This window comes from Gossypium hirsutum, chromosome A11 (genome assembly GCF_007990345.1).
Source record: "Gossypium hirsutum isolate 1008001.06 chromosome A11, Gossypium_hirsutum_v2.1, whole genome shotgun sequence".
NCBI lineage: Eukaryota > Viridiplantae > Streptophyta > Magnoliopsida > Malvales > Malvaceae > Gossypium > Gossypium hirsutum.
In genome coordinates, this window is record NC_053434.1 from 96,205,406 (window position 1) to 96,227,998 (window position 22,593).

Consider the following 22,593-nt stretch of genomic DNA (forward strand, 5'->3'; position numbering starts at 1 on the left):
TGTGCTTAGGCTTTGGCTAAGTTATGGTTGGATTATACCACATTAAACTTATAAGTTATACACTGAAATGGTAAATTCCTAAATGGAAATATAATGGTGATAATGAAAAGGAGATTTTCGGTTTTATATGAATACATGGCTATATTGATTAATGATTATATGTTATTTTGAGCCAAATTGAGTTGTGATGTATCTTGTTTCACTTACTTCATTTGTGGTTAAATGGGTGTGTGAAGAATGAAAGATCGGCAAATGCTTTTATTAGAATTGCTATGGTAGTATGGAATGGTATGAGTTTTTTGGATGATTGGAATATGTTTAGCTATATGTTGGAATTATAAATGCACGTAATTAGGGGATACTTATGTTATGATATTTTGTGGTATATTGGCTTGATAATGTCATATTTAACCTTGAGAGGTTATTGTTGTTTAGGCTAAGGCCAAGACACGTTGGATTGAATTAAATGGATTATGTTTATAAATTGAAGCGGTGAACTTAATTTTTAAGTTGCGAACTTACTAAGCTTAATTGCTTACTCTATTTATTTTTCTGTGATTTATAGATATCGAAAGCTCGTTCAGGTTGGAAGTTTTCGGAGATTTCATCACACTATCTATCGGCTATTCTGGTACTTATGGTTTATTATTGTGGTTATAATGGCATGTATAGGTTGTTCGGCTGGTGTAGCCTATATGGTTTGGTCAAGTATTTAGCCATTTAATTTAGCTTGTTTTGATACAATTTGTTATGTATATATAAGTGAATGGCCTTGTTATATTGATATATGTATTTCATGTAAGTGTTTGATCTTTTACGCATATTTGAACTACTTAGTTTGGATGATCATGGATGGTCTATTAAGGTGCTTAAGAGTATCATGGTTGTGTATGCTATTATAAGACGTTGTAAGCTTGATATTGGTTGGTTATGAATTCCTAATTATGCCATAGTTATATGCAAATTGTTGTATTTAGGTTTCTACCAATTTGGGTGAGAAATATGGCTTGGAAAATGGCTTATTTTTTTCACACAGGCAAAGACACGAGCGTGTGTCTCAGCCGTGTGTGACACACATCTAAGTGATACTGCCGTGTGTCCCCTATAACTTTTTTTGAAACCAAGTCAGTATCTTCACACGGCTTAGCACACAGGTGTGTAGCTTGCTCGTGTGGTACAAGTTAGTATACCCTCTAGGTTTCACACGGCCTACCATACAGCTTGGCGCATAGGTGTGTGAGGCCATTTCGATTGACACACGGCCTAGCACACGAGCATGTGGCTTAGCCGTGTGACCTAAGTCAGAGAGTTACATTAGGTCAGACACGGGCTGGGGCACGACCATGTGATCCCATTTCGAATGCCCACACGGCCTGTCCACACGGGCATGTGTCCCCTGTGCTTTGAAAATTTTCAATGTTTTTTTAAAAATTTCTTGAGTTCTGAACCGCTTTTAATGTCTATTTGTAGCCTCGAGGGCTCATATCAGGCACTGTATGGATGTATTTGGATGTTTTTTGAATTGAATGATTTGTCAATATAAAATGTTTGATGTTTGAGTTATAAGTTCGATAATGCTCCGTAACCTTATTCCTGCATCGGATAATGGTTAGGGGTGTTACAACGCTTGTCGACACAAGTGCTTCTGATTTGTTCATGTCTGAATAGGCTACTTGTAAACTTGGCCTCAAGATAGAGAATGAGTCAGGTCGGATCAAAACAGTGAACTAAGAAAGTGTTCCAATCAAAGGGGTTACAAAGGGAGTGGATCTCCAACTTGGCAATTGGATCGACAAGGTATCCATTAAGGTAATACCACTTGATGATTATGATTTTGTGGTTGGATTAAGTTTCCTTGATTGGGTTAATGCTCTTATTGTTCCTTCGAGTAATTATATGGTGATTTTGGGTTCGAACCATCAATGCATGGTGAGAATGAGAAGGAAAACAAGCTTGGAAGGGAAAAAATTGTCAGTAATTCAATTTGTTAAATGAGTATATAGAGATGAAGTTTCCTATTTATCCACCTTAAAGATCGAGGAGACCGTTAAGTCCGTTGGTGAGATCCCTAAAGAAGTGGGCCAATTGTTGCCTCTTTTGGGGATGTGATGCCTGCTTAGTTGCCCAAAAGTTTGCCACCTAAGAGGGAGGTGGACCACAAGATCGAGTTCGTGTCCAACATGGTGCCACCAGCAAGGGCCCCCTATCGTAAGTCTCTGCTAGAATTAGAAGAGTTGCGGAAACCATTGAAGGAACTTTTAGATACGGGATTCATTAAGCTATCTAAATCTCCAAATGGTGCGCCAGTATTGTTTCAAAAGAAACATGATAGGTCATTGAGAATGTGCTTCGAATATCGAGCTCTAAACAAGATCATTGTGAAGAACAAGTACCCTATTCCTCTTATTGCGGATTTATTTGATCAACTTGGTAGTACGAGATGGTTTACCAAGTTGGATTTGATATCGGGATATGTAAATTGAAAAATATATAGGATTTTTCCTATGTAATTTATCACTTGTTTACTTAAATTCGTTGTTAAAACTAAGTAATTATTTAATAAATTAATGAAATATGTGAAAATATGAAATTAGGATATAGAAATTATTAAAATGTGATTTTATGCTTTATTATATAGTTTTCATGCATAAAATGACTTATTTTATATTGATTTGAACATATTATATTTTTATGATATAAAATGGGTCATGCATGATTAAATTAAATAATAAAATATAAAATTATATTTAATAATTCATTTTAAAATATTTCATTAATAATTTGGGCTTTAATTAATTATTTAAATTGGATAAATTTTACTCTTTGGTCCTTTAATTTATTGATTTATTTTGGACAGGTGTGATAGCTTTGTTGGATTACAAAAACCGTCCAAATTGAATACCAAGACAACCCAAATTTGGTTACACATGGTTGTCCACATAAACCACTTTTTGGTTTAATTACACAAGGTCTTTGCAATTTTGAAGAAATTAGAGATTTGCATGAAGATTTACATTTGATCGAGTCTCAGTCCTGAGTTGTTATGGCAGTTGAATTGCTTAAAAATCAAGCAAAATTCAACTCAAAATCAACTAATCATGGCCGGCTACTCATTGAAGAAACTTGAAGAGACTAGACCCCACTATTTTTAGCAAACTACCCCCTCCCTTCACCTATAAATAAGACCCCCTCATTCCCTTATCCCTCATTCCTCATCCCTCATCCTTCATCATTCTCTCTTTTCTCTCAGTTCTCCAGAGCATTTTCCATTCCCCATGCCTAGCATCATCTCTTCATAGAGATTTTAGAAATTAAGCCTCTTAAAGAGCCCTTGGTCGGCCACCTTGGACAACCATCAGCAAAGGAGCTAAGCAAAGGAGCAAAGAAGCCTAGTCAGTCAGAGTCTTGGGTGGCAGCCACTTTGATTTGGGTTTAATCTTTCCTTTCTTTGAATTAATCTGAAAATGTTTGCCATGTGTTCTTTGTTCTACTTACAACAATGTTAGCTTAATTTTATTTAAGCTAGGATGATTGCTTTGATTAAATAATAGTTATTTGATTCATGCTTATAATGTTTGTGCCTCAATCGATCATGTTTTTAATTAAAATCAAGTCTGTATTTCATTCATATGTGATTGAAATGCACCTAAATTAGTTGAGTGATCCTAACCAGACGATGGATAGTGGACACATAATTGAAATGTGAATGCTCAATTTAGATCCTAACTCGATTAAATTGCAGGTTGCATAACAACTCTAACCAAGCTCTGTTATCTGTATAGTTTTTAGATTTGTGTGATTAAACTGCACACTAATGCTAAGAAACACTTAGTAAATAAGGATCATAAAATGCATATTTACTAAGTAAAGGATTCCGAAAGGACCTAATGTGGTTTCCAAACTCATGAAAGATCGAGTTGCCATAAAATGTTTTTCTGAATATTATTAAGCATGCTTGTAACAAATTAAGTTTAATTAAATTAATTGTCTTAGTTTATTTTTATTATAATTGTTGCAAATGGTGTTTAATTTTGCTAAAATCTATTTCATTCATATAGTTTGCATATTAGGATAATTTTTGTAACACCCCTCACCCGTATCCAACACCAGGACAGGGCTCGAGGCATTACTGGAACTTTACACTTTCAGTATACTCACTCGGGTCACAAAATTTCACTTGAATTTAAAACTTTTCAATCATGAACATCTTGTCCCTTGTATAGGCCTTCGAGACCTATAACCTATCAAGATGCAATGCGGGACGAATACGGGCACGTTCGATTAACCTTAGGCTTCTCAGAAAAATTCCTTGTCATGAAGTGTCACACACCCATGTGGCTTAGAGCATGCCCATGCCCTTCAACCGTTGGCAATATTGACTTATTAAAACGGCCATGGCACACACCCGTGCTGCCAACCCGTGGACGACATTTTCGTTTTAACACGGCCACGACACACGCCTGTGTGGCCTATCCGTGTACAACTTGGAGCTAAAATTTTGAGTGCAGGGGGCACACGACCATAGCACACACCCATGGGAGAGAACTGTGTGTCACATACGGCCTAGACACACTTCTGTGTGTCTAGCCATGTGGACTCTAATAGGCTATTTTCCAAGCCTAAAGTTACCCCTTTCTACCTCATATTCTTAGTAGTTACCAAGTTTGAGAGAAAACATGATTTTACACTTGTTAATAATCTTAATAGAAATAGTTGTATAGAAACCTCATATCATTGGTTTCATACATAAATGGGTAATTTCCATTTAGTGTTATGGGTTCCCATGTTACTTTAATTCATCCGAAATTGGCTCTTTCATGTGACTCATTACCTATTAGTAGCAACCCATCATTTGTAAATAAAACCATGTATAAGTTGTAGGTCATAGCCTACTTCAACTTAGCCATTTTTCATGTCATATACAAAAAGATAAACATATTTTACATGCCTTCACTTGGCAAGTCAAATGACACATATAACAAAATACTCAAAAATACAATACATGCCATTGAGCAAAATGAACAAAGTCTCTATACCAAAGCTGGTCTAGTTGATAGTGTGTTGACTCTCCAATTGTCTTCCAGTCCTTATGAGTCTGCGAGCTCTGCGAGACATGGAAAAAGAGAAAGGGTAAGCATTTTCATGCTTAGTAAGCTCGAATAACCGGAAAGTAAACATACCGAGCAACTAGCATACATTCATGCTTTAATCATGAAATCATCCATTACGAAATGATTTCCTATCACATGCACTCAATCAATGAGTTAGTCACATAATCATGTATCATGTAATTTAACTAGATGAGTTCATTATTCAACATTTCATTCATACATGTATCCCACGTTAATCTCGTTGAGTTTCTAGGAAATCTTGATGGAATACTCATTATCCATCAATTCATTCAAATGATCTTTCCATATATGCACTCCTGCTAACCTCAAATCATATGGCGAGATTACCAGTCCAGGCTAAATTCCCCATTATATGAACTTGTAAGGTGATGTCGGGATTACCAGTCTAGGCTAAATCCCTTATAATGACAAACACGCTTAATGAGCTTGGATCTGAATTACCAGTCCAGGCTAAATTCAGATCCTAATCAGATTACCCGTTGGGGCTAAATCTATAATGCAACATATTCTTCGGGAGGCTTGTTCATTCAAGGAACACCTGTCTGGGCTAGATTCCTTTCTATACTCGAGATCACAGATTACCCATCCGGGTTAAATCCTTACAGCAACACATGCAGGATCTCATTACACATGTAAAACATGGTTTATCCATCGAATTCCCTTTTAACCTCAACCGAGACGGTTATCAACAATTCATTATCAAAGATGCATTTCATGCATTTTCATGCCATCAATAAATGCAAATATCATGCATTCATAAATCATGCAATTATGCATATTAGGGGTTTACTTTAAGTTATCGAACTTACCTGGTATTCTTTTCGGGATTGTGTTTTAGTTATTCCGAAACCTTGCGTTTACCACGATCGACCTCCAAAATTTGTTCCTCGGGGTCTATAACAGTAAAATTAACTCATTAATACCCCACATTATACATTTCAAGTTTAATATCTACCCCTGTCCAAATGACCGTTTTGCTGCTAACCTTTGACATTTTTACAATTTAGTCCTTAGGCTCGTATAATGAGACACATGCAATTTCTATCTCACCCAAGCCTAGTTGAACATTTTTCTCTCTTATGGCAGCCTACATTTTCCATTAATTTCTCATTTTTACCCCACATTTACATCTTTTGTAAAATGGTCCCTATAAGGGTTTTTCAAGAAAATCAACTAGGAAAAGATTTTTAACACACATTGATCTTTCATATTGCTCCATAATCCATCAAAATTCAAGCAACTCATGCATGGGTAAATTTTTAAACATGAACCCTAGCATGAAATATGGGTAGAAATGGAAAGAGCAAGCTACTAAGATTTGAAAAATACAAAGAATATGAAAAACGGGGGTTGGGAGCACTTACTATTGAGCTTGGAAAGCTTGAAATCCTTAGATATGGAAACCCTAGAAATTTTGGCAACATGGAGAAGAAGAATGGCTGATTTTTGGTTCATTTTTCCCATTTTATTTCACTTAAAAGCTAAATGACCAAAATATCCTTAAGCCCTTTCTTTGAAATTTCATCCATGCAAGCCCAGTTTTCTCCAAAAATTTAGAATTTGAGAAAATTGCTCTCCAAGACCTTCTAATTCATAATCTAAAGCAATTTCATAGAAATTGCTTCTAGAATCCAAGTTTTTCAATTTATTCAATTTAGTCCCTAATTTTTAATTGGACACCTTATACTTAGAATTTCTTCATGAAACTTTAACACATGCATATACTCATATTCTAGGCCTCATAATAATGATAAAATAAATATTTTGATATCAGATTTGTGGTCCTGAAACACTATTTTGACTAGACCCTAATTTCGGATGTTATATTTATCCCCCCTTAGGGACTTTCGTCCTTGAAAGTCTTACCAGAAAATAGATTTGGATATTGGATTCTCATGGTTTCTTCTGGTTCCCATGTAGCCTCTTCAACACCATGTCGATGCCATAAAACTTTTACAAGAACCATATTTTTTTTCTTAACTGTTGAACTTCACGAGCCAATATCTTAACCGGTTCTTCTCTATAGGTCATGTGTGGTTGAATTTCAATCTCAGTCGGTGAAATTACATGAGAGGGGTCTGATTGATATCTCCTCATCATGGATACATGAAACACGTCATGAATCCTTTCTAGTTCGGGTGGCAATGCCAAACGATAGGCTAACGGTCCAACTCTTTCAGTGATCTCATACGGTCCTATAAATCGTGGACTCAGTTTACCTTTCCGACCAAATCTTAATACATTTTTCCATGGAGATACTTTCAAGAATACTATATCTCCGACTTGAAATTCAATTTCCTTTATTTTTAGATCAGCATAAGACTTTTGCCTATCTGATGCTACTTTTAAACAATCCCGTATCAATTTAACTTTTTCTTTAGTTTCTTTGATCAAATCAACTCCATGAATTTGATTTTCCTTGAGTTATGTCTAGTACAACGGAGTTCGACACTTCCTACCATACAAAGCCTCATAAGGTGCCATCTTCAAACTTGTTCGGAAACTATTATTGTAGGAAAATTCTACTAATGGTAGGTATTTTTTCCCAGCTACCCTGAAATTCAAAGATGCAACATCGCAACATGTCCTCGAGAATCTGAATCATTCGCTTAGACTAACCATCGGTCTGAGGGTGAAAAGTTGTACTAAAGCTCAATTTTGAACCCAAGGCTTTTTTTAACTTCTTTAAAAATCTCGAAATGAACCTCGGGTCTCTGTCCGAAATAATTGATAGTGGTACTCCGTGTAATCTTACTATCACAGAAATGTACAAATCGACCAATCTATTAAGTGAATAATCTGTCCTTACCGTAATAAAATGAGCCGACTTTGTCAATTTGTCCACTATAACTCATATAACATCTTTCTTTTTCTGAGTCAAAGGTAATCCTTTCACAAAGTCCATGGTAACTCTATCCTACTTCCATTCGGGGACCATTACAGGCTGTAACAAACCTGAAGGCACTTGATGTTCAGCTTTAACTTGCTGACATACCAGGCATTTCGATACAAATTCAGAAACATCTCTTTTCATACCATTCCACCAGTACATCTTCTTTAAATCGTTGTACATCTTGGTACTTCCCGGGTGAACAGACAAATGACTGTTTGTGCTTCTTGTAAAATCTTTGGAATAAGTTCATTGTCATTGGGTACACAAACCCTATCTCTGAATAGGACTAACTCAGAAATTTGATTCAACACCAGACTCACATTGAGTTCTTTTTGCTTGCAAGTCATCATTATTAAGCTGAGCATCATGAATTTCCTGCAGAAATGTCGGCCTAGCCTCCAGCTCAGCCAAAACTGAACCATCGTCAAGCAATGTAAAATGAGCATCCATAGCTCTCAAGGCATACAGGGATTTCCTACTCAATGTATCGGCTATCACATTCGCCTTTCCCGGGGTGACAGTCTATAATCAAATCATAATCCTTAATTAGTTCTAACCATCTTCGCTGTCTCAAATTTAACTGTTTCTGAGTCATCAAGTATTTCAAACTCTTGTGGTCCGTGAATATATGGCAAGTCTCGCCATACAAATAATGCCTCTAAATTTTCAAGGCAAAAACAATAGCAGCAAGCTCTAAGTCATGGGTTGGATAATTCTTCTCATGAGGCTTCAATTGTCGTGAAGCATAGGCTATCACCTTGCCATCTTGCATAAGCACACAACCCAATCCATTTAAAGATGCATCACTGTAGACCAAATTCTTTTCCCGATTCAGGTAGCACTAAAACAGGAGCTTCAGTTAGCAATGTCTTTAACTTTTCAAAACTTTGCTGACACTTTTCCGTCTATTCAAACTTAACGTCTTTTTGTAGAAACTTCGTCATCGGAGTCGCTATCATGGAAAATCCTTTTACAAACCTTCAATAGTAACCGGCTAATCCCAAAAAGCTTCTAACCTCGGTTACATTCTTAGGCGATTTTCATTCAACAATTATAAAAATCTTACTTGGATCAACTCGGATGCCTTCACTCGAAACTATATGACCTAAAAATCCAACTTCCTGGAGCCAAAACTCACTCTTACTAAACTTAGCATACAGTTGCTTTTCCCGCAAGGTCCGCAACACAATTCTCAGGTGCTTCGTATGTTCTGACTCATCTTTAGAGTAAATCAAAATGTCATTAATAAACACAATGACAAACTTATCCAAATATGGCCGAAAGATCCTATTCATTAGGTCCATAAACACAGCTGGTGCATTCGTTAGCCCAAATGACATGACAAGAAATTCATATCGTTCTGAAAGCTGTCTTAGGTACATCTGAGTCTTTAACTCGCAGCTGATAATAGCCAGACCTTAAGTCTATCTTAGAGAATATGGTGGCTCCTCTTAACTGGTCAAACAAATCATCAATTCTTGGCAAATGATACTTATTCTTGATAGTCACCTTGTGTAGTTCCTGATAATCGATAGATAACCTCATCGTACCAACTTTCTTCTTTACAAACAACACAGGGGCACTCCAAGGTGAGGAAATAGAAATGGGAGTCGTCCCTGGCACCAACTCTATACCAAACTCCATCTCTCTTTCAGGAGGTAATCTAGGTAATTCCTCTGGAAACACATCTAGGTACTCACATACTATCGGCACAGACTCAATCTTCAGTTCAGTTTCCTTAGTGTTCATCACAAACGCAAGGTAAGCTTTGTATCCTTTCCTCATATATCTCTGAGCAACCATTACCGTGATTACAACTGGTGACAAACCCAGTTCTCTTGATTCGACCCGTAGAATCTTACCATCCGGGCATTTCAACTTAATATACTTACTACCACAATTCACAATTACATCATGAAGGGCTAACCAATCCATACCAAGTATTACATCAAATTCATCAAATGGTAACAACATAAGGTTAGCCGGGAAACAACGAGCTTGAATCGTCAAAGGACAATTCTTACAGATTTTATCAACTAGAACTAACTTGCCTAGTGGGTTCGACACTCTAATAATATCTTTCGTATGCTCAACAGGTATGTTCATATTAGATGCCAATCTCATGTAGATATATGAATACGTCGATCCCGGGTCAATTAAAGCAATAACACTTATATTAAAAAGAGAGAAGGTACCCGTAATAACATAAAGAGCAGCAGCTTCCTCTTGGGCACGTATCACATACGTTCTTGTCGGGGCTCGAACCTCTGATTTTGCCGCGTCTTTAGTCACAACTCGACTGCCACTAGCACTCCCAGGATATCTCGGAGGTTTACCTCATGGAATGGGAGTACTTGACTTTAGAGCTATTTCCATTACTTTTTTAGCTCGTTTTGCACAGTCTCTGAGAAAGTGATTGAAAGAACCACATCTGAAACACGCGCTGCTATTCATTCGGCACTCTCCGAAGTGAAATTTATTGCAGCTCTTACACTTCAGTTTTTGATCATCTACACTTCCGACACTAGCTACCATTAGGGAGGAAGATTGTTGACCTCGTCATTTAAAGCTTCTTGATCTACCCGAATATCCCACTAATGAAGTAGAGCGTTCGTGTTGGGTCCTGGCTTTCTTCGCGGAGAACGAGAGGGTTCTACCGTTAGGCCTCTTGCTCGTAACTCGAGCCTCTCTCTTAGCTTGTTTTCTTTCATTACTAAGTTTCTCGGCCTTCTTAGCTTGACCAGCTAATGCGGCGAACTCCCATATTTTCAAGATCCCAATCAACAACTTGATGTCCTCATTCAAGCCTTCCTCGAGCGTTTACACATTTTCGATTCAGTTTGGACCTATTCAGTTGCGTACTGACTTAATCGTATGAACTCTCTCTCGTATTCTGCCACAGTCTTATTCCCTTGTTTGAGTTCCAGAAGCTCCTTTCGTTTCGAGTCCAAAAACAATTGGCTAATGTATTTCTTCCTAAATTCTTCTTGGAAGAAATCCCAAGTAATATTCTCTTTCGGCACTACCAAGGATAAAGTCTTCCACCAATTGTATGCAGTGTCTTTCAAAAGGGACACAGTGCACTTCAAACATTTTTCCTTTCATTTCGAGTCCAAAAACCATTGGCTAATGTATTTCTTCCTAAATTCTGCTTGGAAGAAATTCGAAGTAATATTCTCTTTTGACACTACTAAGGATATAGTCTTCCACCAATTGTATGCAGTATCCTCCAAAAGGGACACAGCGCACTTCAAAAATTCTTTGGGTGTGCAAGATAAATCATCTAGCACCCTCGTAGTATTTTTGAGCTTGAACTCGGCTCTCTCAGTGTCATTCGCTCTAAATTCCTCAGCCCCATACTTTCTAAAATTATTAACAGGGGCTTTACCGATTCTCATCGGTGCCATTCCTCGTGGCACATCCTCATCAGGTTGGTTAGGGGGTGGGGGTGGTTTTGGTATATTGGGGCGATTTCTTTGACAATCCCTAAACCATTCATCCATCATATCAAAGAAGGTAGCTCGGGCCTCTTATCGGCCTTCTGACATCAGCCTTCTACTGCTACTAGATACAGCTCACAGTACAGAAGTCGGAGCATGGCTCTTGGCTCTCTTGGACTCATCTTGTGCTCGATTGGAAGACATTTACTATATTTAAAATAATTTAAACAATTAGGAGACGTCACACTATCAACATTTGAATAATGGAATGTATAGCGAACCTTTGACATCCCCTATGGTAATCCTAGCTAACTAAACCGTAACTCTGATACCAATAAATGTAACACCCCTCACCCGTATCCAACATTAGGACAGGGCTCGAGGCATTACCGAAACTTTACACTTTTAGTATACTAACTCGAGTCACAAAATTTCATTGAATTTAAAACTTTTCAATCATGAACATCTCGTCCCTTGTATAGGCCTTCGAGACCTATAACCTATCAAGAGGCAGTGCGGGATGAATATGGGCACGTTCTGTTAACCTAGGCTTCTCAGAAAAATTCCTTGTCATAAAATGTCACACGCCTGTGTAGGTGGGCCGTGTGGACTCATACGCCTGTGTGGCTTAGGGCACGCCCATGCCCTTCAACCATGGGCAACACTGACTTATTAACACAGCCATGGCGCACACCCGTGCTGGCAACCCATGGACGAAACTGTCATTTTAATATGGCCATGGTGCACGCCCATGTGGCCTACCTGTGTACAACTTGGAGCTAAAATTTTGAGTGCAGGGGACACATGGCCATAGCACACGCCCATGGGAGAGAACCGTGTGTTACACACGGCCTAGACACATGCCCGTGTGTCCAGCTATGTGGACTCTAATAGGCTATTTTCCAAGCCTAAAGTCACCCCTTTCTACCTCATATGCTTAGTAGTTACCAAGTTTGAGAGAAAACATGATTTTACACTTGTTAATAATCTTAATAAAAATAGTTGTATGGAAACCTCATATCATTGGTTTCATACATAAATGGTTAATTTCCATTTAGTCCTATGGGTTCCCATGTTACTTTAATTCATCCAAAATTGGCTCGTTCGTGTAACTCATTGCCAATTAGTAGCAACCCATCATTTGTAAATAAAACCATGCATAAATTGTAGGTCATAACCTACTTCAACTTAGCCAATTTTCATGGCATATACTAAAAGAGAAACATATTTTACATGCCTTCACTTGGCAAATCAAATGACACATATAACAAAATACTCAAAAATACTATACATGCCATTGAGCAAAATGAACAAAGTCTCTATACCAAAGCTGGTCTAGTTGATAGTATGTTGACTCTCCAATTGTCTTTCAGTCCTTATGAGTCTGCGAGCTCTGCGAGACAAGGAAAAAGAGAAGGGGTAAGCATTTTCATGCTTAGTAAGCTCGAATAATCGGAAAGTAAACTTACCGAGCAACTAGCATACATTCATGCTTTAATCATGAAATCATCCATTATGAAATGATTTCCTATCACATACACTCAATCAATGAGTTAGTCACATAATCATGTTTTAGTCACATAATCATGTATCATGTAATTTAACTAGATGAGCTCATCATTCAACATTTCATTCATTCATGTATCCCATGTTAATCTTATTGAGTTTCTAGGAAATCTCGATGGAATACCCATTATCCGTCAATTCATTCAAATGATCTTTCCAAAAATGCACTCCCGCGAACCTCACATCATATGGCGAGATTACCAGTCCAGGCTAAATCTCCCATTATATGAACTCATAAGGTGATGTCGGGATTACCAGTCCAGGCTAAATCCATTATAACGACAAACACCCTTAATGAGCTCGGATCTAAACACTATAGGAAAACAGGGCTTTAGCGACGTTTTATCAAAAAATGCCACAAAAAATGTAAAACATAGAGCAATAGCGGTGTTTTACCAAAAACGCCGCTAAAAACAGAGCAATAGCGGCATTTTTTGTTAAAACGCCGCTAAAAATCGGAGCATTAGTGGCACTTTTTATAAAACGCCGCTAAAAACCGGATCATTAGCGGCGCTTTTTGTAAAACGCCGCTAAAAACCGGATCATTAGCGGCGCTTTTGGTAAAACGCCGCTAAAAACCGGATCATTAGCGGCGCTTTTGGTAAAACGCTGCTAAAAACCGGAGCATTAGCGGCGCTTTTGGTAAAACGTCGCTAAAAGTCATATAACCCCTAAAAACCTAAACCCACAAAAAAATCATAAACACTAATCTATAATCCTTAAAACACTAAACTCCTAAACCTTAAAAAATCTTAAACCGTAAACTATAACCCTTAAAATACTAAACCCCAAAAAACATCACATGGATATTGATGTACATCATATGTTAAATATTTTCTTATATAATTGTAAAAGAGATAGTATTAATTTAAAATATTGAACTAATTATCATTATAGTTTAAGGTTTATGATTTAGGGCATATGGTTATACAATAATCATAAACACTAATCTATAACCCTTAAAACAATAATTGTTAAAATTTATGGTTATACAATATATTAAATATTTTCTTATATAATCGTAAAAGAGATAGTATTGAATTTAAAATATTAAATTAATTATCATTATAGTTTAAGGTTTATGGTTTAAGCTATATGAGTTTAAGGTTTATGAGTTAACTATGGTTTAAAGGTGGGTTAAGGGTTGGGTTTAAGGTTAGGTGTTAGGGGTTAAGGGTTAAGGGTGAGGGGTTTAGGGTTTAGGGTTTAATGTTTAGGGATTAAGAGTTTAGGGTTTAGATTAGTTAGTGTTTTTTAATTATATGATAAATATTTTCTTATATAATTATAAAAGAGATAGTATTAATTTTAAAATATTGAATTAATTATCATTATAGTTTAAGGTTTAGAGTTTAGAGTTTAAAGTGCATGAGTTATTATTTTAAGGTTTATGGATTATGGGTTTAGGGTTTATGATTTATGGTTATGTAAGAGGTAATTTCCCCATTTTCCCTAATCCAAATCTTTAAAATAATTACCCATTTTTCCCCAATTCAAAATCCAAAATCCCCGGTAAATGTTTCTTTTTCTAACAATGGTTTACTGTGCAATTGTATACTCATGCACTTTACCATTGTTAAGGTTAGTCCATATTTCAGTTAAAATAATCAATATTCAAAATTTAAAAAAATAAAAATTCCAAAAAATAATAATCTCAACACAAAAATTTTAAAAGAAAAAAATAGATGTTAAAATGGAAAAAAATAAAATTTAACAATAGTGGCGTTTTTTGGAAAAAAACGCCGCGATACACTTTCCATATAAACGCTCGTTTTATTTTCACCCCCTCCCCTAAATCCCCAATTTTGCGCTGCTAAAAACCCTGATTCTATTCCCTTTGTTTTCACCGATCAAAATCCCCTTCTCATAAATTTTCTCTCTTGATGGAAGAGACGCGATGTGCAATTTGACTGTTCCAATTTCCTTTTGCTTCTATGGGGAGGGAAGGAATCATGTCTTTCGATCTCATATGCTGAAGTCGTCCTGCAGCTACTTTGGATCCTCCCAAGATCTGTACGGCTGAGGACCAAAAGAAGAAAGATGATGAGGATTTGGTGAGTGACTGTTCGGGATTTCGCCCTCGCTGGTTCTCTACACCGCAAATCCGTACGCTCTTCCCTTTTTTTATTTTATTTCCTTTTGAAAAATAAATTTTTAAATCTATATTCAAATCTTAATTCTTTTTATTCTAATATAAATTATTTAATTTCTTGTTTATCTTCGTCTTCAATTTTGGTGTACGTATATAAAATTATTATGGATTTCTCTTTATTTTTAATTTTTTTAATCTTTGGTGCTTTAGTTTCAGTAATTGATTTGCAGTTCTTATTAAATTCAATGGCGTTTTTAATTGCTTGTTCCTTCGATTAGTTTGTTTGATTTAGTTAAGGTTTGATCTCTTTTATGTTATAAGTTTCGATAATTATGCCATTTAAGTTATTAACGGACCTTTCTAGTCTTAGATATCTTGTATTTTAAAGTTGAATTTGTAATTGTAACTACGAATTTTGCATTGAATGAGATCCATCTTATAATTTTCATTTCAATTCGAGCACTGAATGTTGATTATTCATTTTATTTCAGGAATCATTTCAACTTTTACCGTATTCCCCGAAGCTTTTGAATGGTTATGTCCTGAGAATCAGATTGATTATGTCCTGTTATTTGCCTAGGGCTTCCTTTATATGTCAAGATCATTCGTATAGAATATATGTCATGGTTGTGCATTTCCTTTTTGCTTACTATAATAACAAGAATATTAACTTTGAAAAATAACCTTTTGTCTTATTTATATGTAGTATTGGCTATACCATGCTTATGGAAGGTGGTAAATAAACTCAGCTTGAATGAACAGCTTTTATTGATGTTTGCTAGTTTATTTTTAAGTTTGATTGTGTTTGTTAAGAATTCCAAAGTTGCACTTGTTTTTGTATGTTTGTGTTCATTCGTTTAAATAAATGAACTTATTCGTGAACTTAATATAAGTAAATATGTCGATAAACAATTAAAAATCTGTTCATGAATAGTAAACTGACAAACCATAAATAAACATATTTCTTATTATTTAGATATGAAATAATCAAATATAAATATTATTTTATTTTATTATAATCAAACAATAAACAAGTTCTCAGTAAGGCGACTAATAGTTTAGTTCGTCTTTTGTAGATGCTATTCACGTCTTTGCTCGCCTTTGCGATTGCTCTTCTCAGCCTCTTCTCACAATCCCTGAAGGTATTCCCAACTTTTATTTCTATTTTGCTTTTGATTGTTCGCTTATGCTTGAAATTTCTGTCTTTGAATATGAAATTTTGAATATTACTCAGATATTAGCAACATATCTTAACTGACCAAATGTAGTATAAAGATTTCTGTATTAAGAGTTGAATTATATTTTGTGTCTTTTATTTAAAAAATAGATAAATTAATTTCTATTAAAAATTTCATTTATTTCTACCATTAAAACTGTCGTGGATGATGAAATAACCAGACAGTTACCGGTAGCATATAAGGACCCGTTTTTAATAGTAAAAATGTACAAAATTCTTAATTAAAATATCAATTTACTTTTTAATCTAATATATAAAAATCAATTTACGGATAGTTTGTTGGTAACATTTATGGCTGATCCGGATGCCATCATTATTCATTTCTAAGTGCCAATAAGAAATCAGAGCCAGCAGGGGATGGTTGATTAATTTCAGTTCCATGGTCAGCCTTTGCTACTTGATTTGACCTATGCCAAAGCTACTTTCGTGCTCTAAATGCAAAATTGAATGTTTATAGATAAAAGTTACATACTACTTCTAAGTTCTAACCATGCCATGCTGAAATCTTGTGTTAATATTAGTTTTGTCAGGGCATGCTAGTTTTGAAAAAAGTCAAATTAAATTAAAAGTTTGAACTTTTTCTATGAATCGATCAATTTTGAATTTCAATTATATAGTTTATGAGTTGAATCACATCATTTTATTTTCAAATTCAAGCTATTGGTTTTTAATGAACAAATCAAATTAAATTAATTCAAATTTAGATTTGTTGATACCAAGTTAAGATTATGGTAGCTAATGACAGTTCCCTCACTAAATGGGCAAATAGCTGTAAGATATGTTGCTAATATTCAAATTATAAGATAGCTGAAAATTTGACATGGTCCTGAAATTCAATTTATAATTTGTTGCTAATATTCTTTAATTTTTAGCTAAATTAACTGACCAAATTCGATTTGTTGGTTAACCATAAAAAATTCAGTTTGGTTAACAGAAGAGATTTTGAGAAAATTTGATTTTTGAATGTTATTTTGGTTATTAGTTAGGATTAATCCTGTTAAGTTTTTATACCTTCATTTTATTTGTTTTGAACTTTTAGTATGTGTTAATTTAACATCTGATGGTGATTAATATCTTTATTGTATTGTGCTTCTAGGTTTTGATTTGTTCTGATATTTTGGTTGGATACATATATGTGTTCTTTTATAAAATTTTCTTGTGTAAAAATATATTACTTTTATGTTTTGGAATCTATCCTTCATGTTGCGGTGGACTGATAATTATGTGTGGGTTTTTTGGGTCTTCCAAATAAGTTCCGTGTTATATCAACTCGTGAATTTAAGTTCTATGCTATATCAACTCGTGAATTTTGATCATGATGTCAACAAAAGTATTGGTGTCCGAATAATTGCATCCATTGGGAAAATACAGTTGATGAAAATAGGAGGTACATGTATAATTTTGATATAGATTCTAGGGTATTGGTGAATTATTTTTTACCCTTTTTCTTATAGATAATTTATAAATGCTTTAGCTTTTGTTCCTGTTTGACATTGAAGGCCTACTTTATATTGGATGAACTCTTGATTGCCGGTGAACTTCTTTATGTTTGTCCGAATTTGACTCAATCCAAATTATAGGTTTAAAATTTTATTCAATTCTATTTCATATTTTTAAATGATTAACTTAATCTCGTTTTAGACTTATTCAGATTTATAAAGAAATATATTTTTAGTTTAATATTTAATATTTTAGATTTTTATTAAAATTTTAAATATAGCCAATATATTTTTCATATACGTTACTTTATTTGCAGGTTAATAGCTTTCCAGTATTGGGTTTAAAAAGCTTTATAAATGCTTGATGAATATTTTCCTGCAGTATTTCTTTTTACTCATTTTTAATCCCATGCTGTATTTGATTTATGCTGGACATGTTTTGTTGCTAAATTACTTAACTTATTTCTATGCATTTTTGCTTTAACTTACTTAAGAAATACAATTTTTTTACTCCAGCCTCTGTTTGCTTGTTGAAATTATTAAGGTACGTTTTAGTTCAAAATTCGCATAAATAATAGTTTCATCATGATGATTTTGAAAAAAATCATTTTACTTAGATATATGATTTGGTATGAAGTAATGATGAGTATGGTTTATAATTAGCTCATCTTGGTAAGATTGTTAATTGGTATGATATGCATTTGTGGTTGTTATAATTCGGCTCAAGTGAATTAAGTATGGTTGTTGGATGTGTTTTGGGTATGGTTTATTATTGAATTACATTTTGACTGTAATTTGTTTATTTATTAGTTTGGGAAATGGCAGTGATGAGCTGTTATATTTGGTTGATGATAGATAAATGAATACATATGTACTTATGTCATGAATTTTGGTGATTTGGGATGTAAAGGTCAAATTGTTATATATATATGTTATTGTATGTTCGGCTATGATATTTGACTATTTATGTTTGGTTTACGATGGCAAGAATGAATATGTTTTAACTGTTATATTGAAGTCATATTAAATGACCGAATATATATAAATTGATTTACTTGTGTATATGAAATTTCAGCATGATTTATAGCATATGAAATTGACATGTTTTGATTTGGCTAAATGACATGAAAAATGATTAATGTTAGTCAAGTGAGCAATGTATGAATTGGTTATGTTGCAAGCGAAATTTGGTTATTTAGATATGCTTGTATGTGATTGTAAAATTTTGCTTACTTAACCATGAGGTATAGTTCAGATACAAGCTAGCACAGATGAGCAAATTTCTCAACTTAGAGCGGAGGCAGCAGCGAGGGAGGCAGAGGCAGCAGCGAGGGAGGCGGAGCAGAACAAAAAATACAATGAACTCCAGCTACAGCTTCAGTCTATGATGACTATGTTCCAGCAATTTCAAAATCCGCCATCTTAAACATTTGTTTTATTGTAACTTTTAACATTATTTTAAGAATATTTTGAATATTCATTTACAATTTATATAATATATTTTTCGTATAATTTTGTATTATTTAAATTTGCGGGTTTTGGTTGGATTTCATTGTACATTTGTTGTTTTTGTTTGAGTTTCTTGCAGGAGGGTTGGATATAGGTGGAAAAACATATATAGCAAAACTTGGCAACTTAGCGGCGTTTTTTAAAAAAGTGCCGCGAAAGGACCTGATCTTTAGTGGCGTTTTTTATAAAAGCGCTGTAAAAAGTCTTGATCTTTAGCGGCGTTTTTTAAAAAAGCGCTGCGAAAGGTCCTGGTCTTTAGCGGCGTTTTTATAAAAGCGCCGCGAAAAGTCTTGGTCTTTAGCGGCATTTTTTAAAATAGCGCCGCTAAAGGTCCTAGTCTTTAGCGGCATTTTTTTCTAAACAACGCCACGAATTTTTGCGGCGGTGTATATAGCGACGTTTTTTTCAGCGCTTGGGAAAGCGCCGCTAAAAGTATTAGTGGCGCTTAAAAACGCCGCTAAAGGCAAAAAAAATGCCACTAAAAGTCTATTTTCCTGTAGTGAAATTACCAGTCCAGGCTAAATTCCGATCCTAATCAGATTACCCGTCCGGGCTAAATCCATAATGCACACATATTCTTCGGGAGGCTTGATCATTCAAGAAACACTCGTCCGGGCTAGATTCCTTTCCATACTCGAGATCGCGGATTACTCGTCTGGGTTAAATCCTTACTGCAACACATGCAGGATCTCATTACACAAGTAAAACATGGTTTATCCATCGAATTCCCTTTTAACCTCAACCGAGACAGTTATCAACAATTCATTATCAAAGATGCATTTCATGCATTTTCATGCCATCAATAAATGAAAATATCATGCATTCATAAATCATACAATTATGCATATTAGGAGTTTACTTTAAGTTATCCGAACTTACCTGGTATTCTTTTCGGGATTGTTATTCGGTTATTCTGAAACCTTGCATTTACCACAATCGGCCTCTGAAATTTGTTCCACGAGGTCTATAATAGCAAAATTAACTCATTCCCCACATTATACATTTCAAGTTTAATATCTACCCTAGGTCCAAATGACTGCTTTGCCCATAACCTTTGACATTTTTGCGATTGAGTCCTTAGGCTCGTATAATGAGACACATGCAATTTCTATCTCACACAAGCCTAGCCGAACATTTTTCTCTCTTATGGTAGCCCACATTTTCCATTAATTTCTCATTTCTAACCCACATTTACATCTTTTGCAAAATGGTCATTATAAGGGTTTTTCAAGAAAATCAACTAGGAAAAGATGTTTAACACACGTTAATCTTTCATATTGCTCCATAATCCATCTAAATTCAAGAAACTCATGCATGGGTAAATTTTTAAACATGAACCCTGGCATGAAATATGGGTAGAAACGGAAAGAGCAAGCTACTAAGATTTTAAAAATACAAAGAACATGAAAAATGGGGCTTGGGAGCACTTACTATTGAGCTTGGAAAGTTTAAAATCCTTAGCTATGGAAACCCTAGAAATTTAGGTAGCACGGAGAAGAAGAATGGCTGATTTTTGGTTCATTTTCCCATTTTATTTCACTTAAAAGCCAAATGACCAAAATGCCCTTAAGCCCTTTATTTGAAATTTCATCCATGCAAGCCCATTTTTGTCCAAAAAATTAGAATTTGGGAAAATTGCTCTCCAAGACCTTCTAATTCATAATCTAAAGCAATTTCATACAATTTACTTCTAGAATACATGTTTTGCAATTTATTCAAATTAGTCCCTAATTTTCAATTGGACACCTTATACTTATAATTTCTTCATGAAACTTTAACACATGCATATACTTATATTCTAGGCCTCATAATAATCATAAAATAAATATTTTGATGTCAGATTTGTGGTCTCAAAACTACTATTCTGACTAGGCCCTAACTCAGGATGTTACAATTTGTATTAGGGATCATTGCATTTAGTTTAATATATTTAGCTTTAATCATCACTTTGCAATCATATTGTGTTATTATTTACCAAGTTGTTAATATAATTTTACAAATTAAGTGACTTAGCACAAATATAATCCCTATGAGAAGATAATTTGAGACTTTTTTATTACTTGATAATGACTGTGTACACTTGCACAAAGCTTACGCGTTACAAGTTTTTGGCGTTGTTACCAGGGATTGTTAATTGTTGCCATAGTATTTTTTGTGAAATTATTTACTTCCAATTTGGTTTATTTCTAAAATTATTAACTTATTCTTTTAATTTTATGATTTTCTTTTCAAGTGTTTATTAGCATAGATCAAATTATTTATTCACTCCTTATAAACCCTAAAATTGAGAAAACTTTCAAACAAAGAAGTGGTGAATGAATAGCTCAAAGACAATTCGAGATGGACCTTGGAAATCAAAATCAAGACCAAGGTAATGAAGTCGATCATGTACAAAATCCCATCCTCATTGCCTATGATAGGGATGTATGCATCGGACAATATGCTGTGCCACTTTTCAGTGAGTTAAATCCAGAAACTAGAAGGCAAGATATTGAGGCAACGCAATTTGAATTGAAACCAGTGATGTTTCAAATGCTTCAAACGGTTGGCCGATTTAGTGGTATGCCTACAAAAGATCCACATCTCCACCTTCGATTGTTTATGGAGTTGAGTGATTCATTCAAAATAGCCGATGTGACTGAAGATGCATTGAGGTTGAAGGTGTTCCCGTACTTTTTATGAGATCGAGCACGAGCATGGCTCAATTCATTACCACCAAGTTCCATATCTATATGGCATGAATTAGCAGAGAGATTTTTGGTTAAGTATTTTTCGCCTAGCAAAAATTCTAAGTTGAGAAGCGAGATCACAACTTTCCAACAATTGGATAACGAGTCTTTGTATGAGGCTTGGGAGTGACTCAAGGAGTTTCTTTGTAAGTGTCATCATCATGGGATTCCTCATTGTATCCAGTTGAAGAAATTCTATAATGGTCTCAATGCACATACAAGATTGATGGTAGATGCTTCTACGAATGGTGAAATTTTGTTTAAGTCTTATAATGAGGCTTATGAGATCATCGAGAGGATCGCTAGTAATAACTATCAATGGGAAACAAATCGAACAACTTCAGGAAGACGTGTAGCCGGAGTTCATGAAGTTGACGCCTTCACTTCGTTATCAGCGTAGGTGTCATCTATTTCCTATATGTTAAAATAGTTACTGCTAATAGTGCTAATAATTTTGTAGCTCAGCCACCAAGTCCTTTGAAGTAGTTTCTTGTGTGTACTAAGGGGAAGGTCATTCTTTTGAGAATTGTCCATCAAATCCCAAGTCAGTGTACTA

The 22,593-nt window shown here is 35.0% G+C and overlaps 1 long non-coding RNA gene and 1 other non-coding gene across 3 annotated transcripts; one reads left to right on the forward strand and one right to left on the reverse strand.

Moving 5' to 3' along the window:
* The first annotated feature begins 14,784 nt into the window (after positions 1 to 14,784).
* Positions 14,785 to 19,309, forward strand: LOC107891485 (uncharacterized). 2 transcript variants are annotated; one of them, XR_005905032.1, is made up of 6 exons: positions 14,785 to 15,137; positions 15,615 to 15,657; positions 16,200 to 16,265; positions 17,860 to 17,940; positions 18,117 to 18,343; positions 19,055 to 19,309. It is a non-coding gene; the product is annotated as an uncharacterized lncRNA (long non-coding RNA). The 2 variants fall into 2 exon arrangements; XR_005905033.1 differs by lacking the exon at positions 17,860 to 17,940.
* A 2,789-nt stretch (positions 19,310 to 22,098) lies between these two features.
* On the reverse strand, positions 22,099 to 22,205 carry LOC121210572 (small nucleolar RNA R71). The gene has a single exon (XR_005905687.1). It is a non-coding gene; the product is annotated as a small nucleolar RNA R71 (small nucleolar RNA).
* Between the last annotated feature and the right edge of the window lie 388 nt (positions 22,206 to 22,593).